The sequence below is a fragment of the Lithobates pipiens genome, unplaced genomic scaffold, assembly GCF_037356315.1.
Source record: "Lithobates pipiens isolate NorthernLeopardFrog02 unplaced genomic scaffold, aLitPip1_a1.2 Scaffold_23, whole genome shotgun sequence".
Classification (NCBI taxonomy): Eukaryota; Metazoa; Chordata; class Amphibia; order Anura; family Ranidae; genus Lithobates; species Lithobates pipiens.
The window spans coordinates 25,207,983-25,218,436 of NW_027507785.1; the positions used below are offsets into that span (position 1 = coordinate 25,207,983).

Below are 10,454 nucleotides of genomic sequence, written 5' to 3' on the forward strand. Positions count from 1 at the left end.
AGCGGTGAACACGCCAGAGGTACCGGCATGGACCCACAGGGAGTCAGAGCATGGTGTGAAGCGGCTAAGGCCGACCCAAGTCAGTCAGTGGTCATTAGCCTCCCAGGGGAGAAATGGTCGACTGAGACCGTAGAGGAGTTAATGAAGTCAGTGTCCCCAGACCATGAACCATGGGTGATGGAGATAAAATCAGACCCCGACATCTCATATCAGTACGCGCTAGTGGAATACTGGGATGGGATGCCGGAGGCTTGCAAGCGCAACCGTGTACAGACACAAGACAACAGATCCTTTAGGTTGGCGCACGCAATAAAGGAGGAGCCATCGCCAACGGGATCACCGCAGGCTGCGGCCTGTACCTCACCCGAGAGTCTCAGATCAGCACCGGCCACCCTTAGCGCAGAACTGTGTGCTGTCCTGGGGGAGATTGTGGCCCAGTGCAAGAAGGATCCCACAGATTACCCGATGTCGAGGTACAGAAAACTCCGGATGTTTTCAGGGAGGAAACCTGTACCTTCGGAAGAAGAGGGATTTGAAGAGTGGTTAGATAGCGCAACACAGGCACTAGAGGAATGGGAAGTTCCAGAGCGCAGAAAGAAGCAGAGGATTGTGGAAAGTCTAAAGGGGCCTGCTCTAGAGGCCGTACGCAACCTGAAGATGAGCAGGACAGACTGTAATGCGCAGGAGTACCTAGATGTATTACAGAATGTGTTTGGTGGGACAGAGAAAATCTCTGAGCTTGCTTATCAGTTAGAGCATTGCTACCAGAAGAAAGGTGAAAAACTATCAGACTACATGGGACGTTTAGATAAAATCCTGCATAGGATGATCCTAAAGAAGGGCATCAGCCCAGGAAAAGTAGATGAGGCCCGTGCTCAACAGGTACTGAGGGGAGCTCAACCCATGGATCCTATTGCATGGACACTGTGTGCCCGACTGGATGGGAAGAATCTGGAGTACACTGACCTCATCCGAATGATCAGAGAGGAAGAGGCCCTACTGGAAGAAAAAAAGGGAAGAACATCTCACCGAGCCCGTCAAACAACCGGTAGCAATAGTTACACCGGCCATGACTCCCGTTAGAGATAAGGAGGTGGACACTTTGAAGTTACAGATGTCCCAGGTGATGGAGATGTTGACTGCTATGATGGCGAAAGGTCAAGGGGGAGCCGAGAAATCAAGTCCTAGGAGGGAGTTGTTTCCAGCTACACCAACACCAAGCCCCACTCGAGACCGAGAAGAGATGCTATGCTACAACTGCGGGGGCAGTGGCCACTTCGCCAGTATATGTTCCAGTCCCAAGAAGAAGAAGATAGATAACCGCCAGCCGGCGGGAAACTTCAGAGGGCCCCGGTGAGGGAGTCAACCGGGTGCCCATGCCTTTCAGTGAACTCCAAACTGAATAGAAGGAAGAGAGAGAGAGAAAACCAGACCCCCTCAGAAGGAATGTCTACAAATAAGAGACAATAACATCCCTCAGCGGGTTTGTACTCCCATTACTGTGGGGAGGGTCAATGCATACCAGGCACGAAAAAGAATAAAGTCTAAAACCAACTGGATGAAGACGGGTCCCCAGAAGAGGGTGGCCTCAACCCGGCCCTACCCAGAAGAATTGGTTGGCCCGTCCCCCACTGTCTCCATCCAGGTGGAAGGAGTCTACACGAAGGCCCTCCTGGACACTGAAGCTCAAGTGACTTTGTTGTACAGAGACTTCTATGATAGGCACTTGAGCCATTTGCCTATACAGAAGATAGAAGAGCTGGAGATATGGGGCCTGGGAGCTCAGAGTTTCCCCTACGATGGTTACCTGCCCATAAAGCTGACCTTCGATCCCTCTGTGGCGGGGAAAACAGAGGTGTTTGACACCCTGGCAGTTGTGTGTCCTAGAACGCCCGGGGCCAGCAAGATGTCCCTCATCATAGGGACCAATACGGATCTGGTGCGAAGACTTCTGACCCCTCTAGTGGAGACGAGAAACCATCAAGATCCCAATATCCATCCCATGCTGAAGACAGCCTACCAACGGTTGGTCCTAGAGCAGAAGACCCCAGGAGAGGGGATAGGGAAGGTGTGGAGACTTGGGAGAGAGGGAGTGGTGCTGCAGCCCGGAGAGGTAGCCTGCCTCAGGGCCACGGTGAAGCTTACCTGGGAGCAGCCTGGCCCCTTTGTCATGCTGGAATCCGATCCAAGGGAGGACCACTCAGGCCTGGAAGTGATACCGGAAGTGATTTCAATCAAGTCCCTGAAGAAGGCTCGAGGAACAGTCCCAGTGAGTGTGAGAAACCCTACGGAGAGACCCATAGAGATCCCTGCCAGGATGCTGTTGGGGCAGGTGAGTCCTGCGGCCCCAGTCAGCTGGTCAGAAGTAAAAGGAACAGGTGAAGGAGGAGATGTTTGGGAGAAACTTTCCATGGAGAACCCGGACCTACCTGGAGCCTGGAAGGAGAGAGCCAGGGCCCAGCTGACTAGATGGGAGAGGATTTTCTCAAAGGATGAGTTTGATGTGGGATGTGCCAGGAGTGCCACCCACCGAATCCGCCTCCAAGAAGACAAACCCTTCAGGGAAAGGGTTAGGCGGGTCCCTCTAGCTGACCTGGAGGATCTGAGGGAGCAGCTTGCGGAGTTGAAGAAGACTGGTGTGATTCGGGAGTCTAGAAGTCCCTATGCCTCCCCCATAGTGGTGGTCAGGAAAAAGAATGGGTCCTTGAGGCTTTGTATTGACTACAGGACTCTCAACAGGAGGACCATCCCTGACCAGTATACCACACCGAGAATAGAGGATGCCCTACAGAGTTTGGCTGGTGCCAAGTGGTTCAGTGTAATGGACCTCAAGAGTGGGTACTACCAAATCCCCATGCACCAGGAAGACCGAGAGAAGACAGCTTTCATAACCCCAGTGGGATTCTTCCAATTCAACAGAATGCCTCAGGGCCTGTCTGGAGCCCCTGCTACCTTTCAACGCCTCATGGAGAAGACCGTTGGAGACATGAACCTCATAGAAGTCCTTGTGTACTTGGACGATGTCATTGTCTTCGGGAAGACTTTGGAAGAACATGAGGCCAGGTTGGAGAAGGTGTTGAGAAGACTCAGCGAAGAGGGACTCAAGCTTTCTCCCGAAAAGTGCCGGTTTTACCAATCCTCTGTGAACTATCTGGGACACATAGTGTCTGAAAAGGGAGTGGCTACAGACCCTGAGAAGTTGGAGGCAGTTACCTCTTGGCCAAGACCGACAACAGTCACAGAGCTCAGATCTTTCTTGGGGTTCTGCTCCTATTATAGAAGATTTGTGGATGGGTTTGCCCGGATTGCCAAGCCACTAAACGAATTGCTCAAGACTGAAGGAGAAGAGGATGGCTTGGGACCTAGGAGGGCCGGTGAGTCGGTTCAAGATCAGTGGAACCCAAGGTGTGAAGAGGCTTTCCGAACCTTGAAGAGGAGCCTTACCACGGCCCCAGTCCTGGCCTATGCCGACCCCACCAGACCATATGAGCTACATGTCGATGCCAGTCATGAGGGCCTAGGCGGAGTGCTCTATCAAGAGTATGAAGAGCAGCTACGACCAGTGGCCTATGTGAGCCGGAGCCTGACTCCCTCGGAGAAGAACTACCCCACTCATAAATTGGAGTTCTTGGCCCTCAAATGGGCAGTAGTAGACAAACTGAAGGACTATCTCTATGGGGCGGAGTTTACCGTAAAGACAGATAACAATCCTCTGACCTACCTCTTCACTACTGCAAAGTTAGATGCAACCGGACACAGATGGTTGGCTGCATTATCCGGATTCAACTTCAGTCTAAAGTACAGACCAGGGGCTGGAAATAGGGATGCAGATGCCCTGTCCCGAAGATCTCATGTCATGGTCAATGACTGGGAAGACTGGACCCGGGTAGCACCGGAAGGAATGCGAGCACTCTGTCAGGGTGCTGAGTTTCAAGCAAGAGGGGGCCCCAGAGCAGAGGAGATAGGAGTCACCGCAGTGGGAGTCCCTCAACCCTACTGTGGGGTAACTCAACTAGCAGAGGAACTCCTGCCAAAGCTGTCCAGAAAGGATCTGAGCTATGACCAATTGGAAGACCCCATGGGGAGATTGGTCCTTGAAGCTTTGGAGAACGAGAATCCAGAGGGACTTCGACATCACCCTTCCAAGGAGGCTCGCCTGCTGAGGAAAGAGTTGGATAAGCTACAAGTACATCAGGGAGTGGTCTACCGAAGGGGCCCCTCTGATAACTCAGAAGATAAGTGGCAGTTGTTTCTCCCAGAGAAGCACCGAGAGACGGTACCAATTGCCTTACATGACCAGCATGGCCATCTAGGGGCAGAGAGAACTTTCCAGCTTGTCAGAAGCCGGTTCTATTGGCCCTGTATGAGGGCAGAAGTGGAGAAATATTGCCGTTCTTGTGCACGATGCATCCAGAGGAAGACTCTACCCCATCAAGCTGCCCCAATGGGCCACCTACAGAGTCAGGGTCCAATGGATCTGGTGTGCATTGACTTTCTCTGCCTCAAACCCGATTTGAGTGGATTGGGAAATGTTCTGGTGGTAACCGATCATTTCACCCGTTATGCCCAGGCTTTCCCCACCAAAGACCAAAAGGCCTCCACTGTGGCCAAGGTGCTCATGGAAAAATACTTTGTCCACTATGGATTACCACAGAGAATCCACTCAGACCAAGGAAGGGACTTTGAGAGTCGTCTGATCCGGAACCTACTGGACTCATTGGGAGTAGAGAAGACCAGGACTACACCTTATCATCCACAAGGAGATGCCCAACCTGAGAGGTTTAATCGGACCTTACTAAACATGCTTGGAACTCTAGAGACAGAGAAGAAGCAACACTGGAGCCAACACATATCAGCTTTGGTGCACGCTTACAACTGCACCACAAGTGATGTGACGGGTTACTCCCCCTACCGGCTCATGTTTGGGAGAGAAGCAAGATTGCCGGTGGATCTGGACTTTGGCATTTCCCTAGACCATGCCTCTGCTACCTCCCACAAGGGATATGTGGACCGACTTAGACACAATTTGAAAGTGGCCCATGAACGAGCTCAGGCGGCCTCGGACCAAAGGGGAGCCCGCAACAAGAGGAACTTCGATCTGAAGGTTCGAGTGCAAGACCTGCAGCCTGGGGACCGTGTACTGCTACGCAATCTGGGGATCCCTGGGAAGCACAAGCTTGCTGATAGATGGAGATCGGAGCCCTATGTCATTTGCAGAAAGCTACCTGGATTGCCTGTGTATAAGCTAAAACCAGAGGGGAAAGTGGGGCCCTTGAAGACTTGGCACAGAAATCATTTGCTCCCGCTTACTGAAGCAGTCAGAATACCTCCAGTGAGAAATCCACCTGAATCTGTTTCCATTCTGGATACCCCGGGACCCAGCTCTCGGTCTCAGACCTCCCGGGTTAGAGATGGACAAGATTCCCAATGAGGTGAAGGTGGAAGAGAAGAGCTTGAGTGGCTGTGGCCTTCATCAACTCCAGGAAATTCTGCCATAGATCTCCCACCTACTGAGGATACACAGGATGGGACACTGAACCCAGAAGCTACAGAGTTCATTCCATCTAGTGGTGTGCCTGAAGGCTGGGAAGATATCCCTAGCATTTACTCAGAAGAGGAAAGGACCGATGTTCCAGAACCAGTGTTGCTGTCAGAATGTGTTCCTGAAGTAGAGCCTGTGGCACCAGAGCCTGAAGTCCCAAGAGAACAGAGAGCTCGCCGAGTTGTGAGACCCCCCCAAGAAGCTAACCTACTCTCAAATGGGGGAGAGCTCTGAGGACTCTGTTGTGACTGCTAGAAGAAGTGCTGAACGCTCTAATCCTTCCACTAACCATTTGGTGGAGGGCAACCCCAGCTCACTCTCTGGCACAGTTAGGCAGGCCACTCATGTCAGTGTGACCTGTGAGACAGGGAATCCCACCTCTGAGTTCTGGTGGAAATTCCCTGTACCAACATCATACCCAGCACTTTCAAAATTGGTACAGGATATGTGTTAAAAGTTTATCTTTGGGGACCAAAGAGTTTAAGTGGGGGGAGTGTGTAGCGGGGTCTCTTTAAGGACTATAAAACTACTGTTCCCAGAACCCCGCTGGTTCCCAGGATGTTTGGAGTTATGCCTCAGAGACTCATGGGGGAGGATATATAAGGAGAGGGAGGGGCCTAGTTCTTCCTCTTTGGACACCCCCCCTCTCCTAGCAAGAGGAGATCTGTGCTGAACTGCTGGAGGCACAAGGCCTGAAGCCTGGGCCTTGTGCTCTTTTCCAAAGAGCCCTCTGCCAGCCTAGCTGCACCTGAGAGACATCTTCTCATCCTTGCTGCAGTACACCAGAAGGATTGAAGACTCGGAGGTCGGTGGATTCCTGTTCCTAGACGAAACAGCGGAGGAAACAGACTTGGACTTGTCCGGGTGGTGAGAGCTGTTTAAAGACAGATACTTTATCTTTATTATTCGTTTGGATTACAAAGTTGTTCTTCAAGTGCACCACCGAAAGATTGCTAGCGAAATTGTCTCACTGGACTTCCATCTAGATCAGTCAGGCCTGACTGCATAGGTAGATAGTGCTGGGTGTTAGTTTACCCATGCGGGGAAGTAGCTGAAAAAGGGCAGCGTTAGAGTTGCATAGCAATACTTTCTTATGCTGATTACTCTGTTTATCTTTATTACTGGTTACTGCAGGGACCTGCTTATGTGTTGCAATCCAAATGTTTGATTCATGTTATTCCTTTTATAAAAACAACAAGTAAAGTCAGTTATATACTTTCAAAGATTGTCTATGAGCTTGAGTTATCCACCCATGCACACACACATATTTAGAGTATAAGTGATTTAATGTGTATTGCTAGATACTAACTGTGCCAGAGTGGGTAGTGCAGATTGCCGGGGGGTTGGCGGAGCTGTGCTCAGGACCCAAACCAAACTTGCGGCCCTCTTAAGTGAGGGTATCGCTATATGTACTTATTAGGTCAATGATGTTGTAAGCATCCTCACCCCTTTGTGTACATGCAGCTGCGGGGTGGGGATGCTGGTGACATCTTTGACCTAATAAGGTCACATAGTCAAATGTAATCAATGGCATTGAAACTACAAGCAGCTGTAGCTCTGTAGCTATTCTGCTAAAAATAAATCAGAACAGCAGAAACAGCCCTCTCCTCTTTTCTTCTAGCAAAAATTGAAAATTTTCTGAATAAATACAAAGTGTTCTTTGATTGGATGTGGTGGAGAGGACAAATGTGGTGATGTCACACTCTTCACTTCGTCCAAACAGAGAATGCTTTGCATTCATTGAGAAAATGTACAGAATTCTCTGAATGGCACCCATGGCCAGTGTTTGACTTCCTGTGTTCACAATGCATCAGGGTAGCCGCTTGGCACAGGACCCGAAAGATAGTGGAGACTGGAGACCACTGGAGTAGCAGTGTCTACTGTAGTCATTTCCAGCTTCTAGAGAGATCCCACAAGTATTGTATATACATATAGTTACATTGGTTCATCTTAGAGTAGAACAAGTTCCCCCACAAACGGGGTTTTTAGGCAGCAAAAAACAGTAATAGATGCATGTCAAAATAATATGAAAAGTATTTTAATGTTTGGTAAAAAACATGAGCTCCACCTGAACAATTAAAAACGGACTCTTATATACAGAGTACAATGGTATCAATGGACGTATCATCTTTAGGAAATGTAGGTTGTGAATCATTAAGGTCTTTGGATAGTTTCTCATTAACACTGGATAGTTTCTCATGCAGTCCTTAGCTTCTTGGAAGTGGACTGTGGGCTTCTTTTAGGCTTTGGCTACCATTTGTTTAGCACCCAGGAACAAGCACGTAGCCAACTTCTGTTGGTATGGAAAAGGCCTGGCATCATATGATGGAAGGGGACCATCCGCTCAACCTTTGGAACTATCATATAAAACAAAGGTTTTCAGGCGGATGAACAAGGCCAAATGTTAAGAAACAAAATGTGGTTTAGCTTTTAAATAAGACCACCAATATGTGGTACGTCCCTGTGTTGACTGCATCCTCTGAAGCACCATTCACTGTAATTCTGGATAGCATGAGCTATTAAAGCTGGGACCCAATACCAATGAAAGAGAACTTATGATGTCATTTTTAGAATGGTTGTATTAAACGAACATTTCTCTAAGCCCTTGTACACACGGTCGGACATTCCGACAACCAAATCCGTCGGATTTTGTCCGAAACTGTTGCATACACACGGTCGGACAAAGTTGACGGATCCGATCGTTCAGAACGTGATGACGTTATTTTGTTACGACGGGACTACGTTCAGGCTAGTAGCCAATAGCTTTGGTGAAGGAATTTGATCTGAGCATGCGTGGCACTTTGTACGATCGGAATTCTCTACACATGATTGGACAAGGTCCGATCGGATCATGTTGTCGGAAAATTTTACCGACAAGTTGGAAAACTTGGTCCGTTGGATACTCCGACGGAAACAGCCCAATGAACACCACACACAGTCGGGTTATCCGACAAAATGGTCCGATCGGACACATTCTGTTGGAATCTCTGACCATGTGTACAAGGGCTTATATGGACCAGATTTTTCAGTGAGATCCTGCTCCCGGTTTTGAAACTATGAAATAGAAGAGAGTACAGAAGGGATCCCCCATTTCTTTCAGTATTTGCCACATCTTGTTGTGATCCAAACAATCAAAGGCTTTACTGTAGTCAATAAAGCAGAAGTAGACATTCTTCTGGAACGCCCTTGCTTTCTCCATGATTCAGCGAATGTTGGCAATTTGATCTCTAGTTCCTCTGCCTCTTTGAAATCCAGCTTGTAGTTGTGGTAACTCTCTGTTCATATGCTGCTAAAGACTAGTTTGTAGAATTTTCAGCATAACCTTGCTAGCATGTGAGATGAGTGCGATCATACGGTAGTACAAACGTTCTTTGGTGCTGGTAAATGGACCTCTTCCAGTCCTGTGGCCATTGTTGTTTTCCAAATTTGTTTGCATATTGAGTGCAGCACTTTAACAGCATCATCTTTTAGGATTTTAAATAACTTAGCTAGGATACCATCACTTCCGATAGCTTTGTTATTAGCAATGCTTTCTAAGGCCCACCTGACTTCACTCTCCAGTATATTTGGTTCAAAATCAGTGACTGTATCATCGTGGTTATATGGGACATTCAGATCTTTCTTGTATAGTTCTTCTGTGTATTCTTGCCATCTCTTCTTTATCTCTTCTGCTTCTGTCTGGTCCTTGCCAGTTGTGTCAATTATTGTGTCCATCTTTGCACAAAACTTTCCCTTGATCTCTCCAATTTTCTTGAAAAGCTCTCTAGTCTTTCTCATGCTGTTGTTTTCCTCTAATTCTTTGCATTCAAATACCTTTGTCTCTTCTTGCTATCCTCTGGAAGTTTTCATTCAATCAGGTATATTTTCCCCTTTATCCATTGCCTTTTGCCTTCCTGCTTTGTTCAGCTATTTGTATAGCCTCATCAGATAGCCACTTTGTTTTCTTGCATTTCTTCTTCTTTCGGATGGTTTTCATTGCTCAAAATTGAGAAAGGAGTGCGGCAAGGATGTATATTGTCAACCCACTTAATTAACTTATACGCAGAGTATATCATGTGAAATGCCAAGTAGAAGGAAAGGGATGGCCGGCACTCAGGACGATGTCCAAAAAATAGTATTTCTTTATTGAAAAGACGTGTACAATGCTGTAAAAACAGCCTACCCATTTCAGATGTTAGGCCTTAGCCATGACAAAGAGGGGAACAGTTTAGAGGCAAACTGGAATGCATTCTTTTCATAAAATCCATCAATTTATTAGACATGTGCAGAGTAAAATATTTCGTTTCGGAATTTCGTTTTCGTCCGAAAAATTAATTTAGTTACTCCCGAAATTTGTTTTTATTTATTTAGTTTTTTGTTCAAAAATTGCATTCGTCCAAAAATCCACATGAATTACGGTCAAATCTGTCTTTGAAGGCTTATGGTGTCTGTCGAATGTATAAAGAAGATTCGACGGAGCTAGTATATAGCATACTTTGTGTGAACTTTAGAACCCTATTAAAGTCTATGGGACTCCAATGTTCAAAATCTAAAGTGCTAATTTTAAAGGCTAATATGCAAGTTACTGTCCTAAAAAGTGTTTGGGGACCTGGGTCCTGACCCAGGGGACATGTATCAATGCAAAAAAAAGTTTTAAAAACGGCCGTTTTTTCGGGAGCAGGGATTTTAATAATGATTAAAGTGAAACAATAAAAGTATAATATTTCTTTAAATTTCGTAGGAGGGGGGGGGGGGGGTGTCTATAGTATGCCTGTGAAGGGGCGCATGTTTCTGGTGCTTAGAACTGTCCCTGCACAAAGTGTAATTTATGCAGGAAAAAAAGTCCTTTAAAATCACTCGCCGCTATTATGAATTGTCGGCTCCGTAATACAGAGAACACTCATTGAAAGTCATTGATAAAAAATAAATAAAT

The 10,454-nt window shown here is 47.4% G+C and overlaps 1 pseudogene; it reads right to left on the reverse strand.

The window, feature by feature from the left end:
• Positions 1 to 8,567: 8,567 nt before the first annotated feature.
• On the reverse strand, positions 8,568 to 9,319 carry LOC143927094 (uncharacterized; annotated as a pseudogene).
• Positions 9,320 to 10,454: the final 1,135 nt, after the last annotated feature.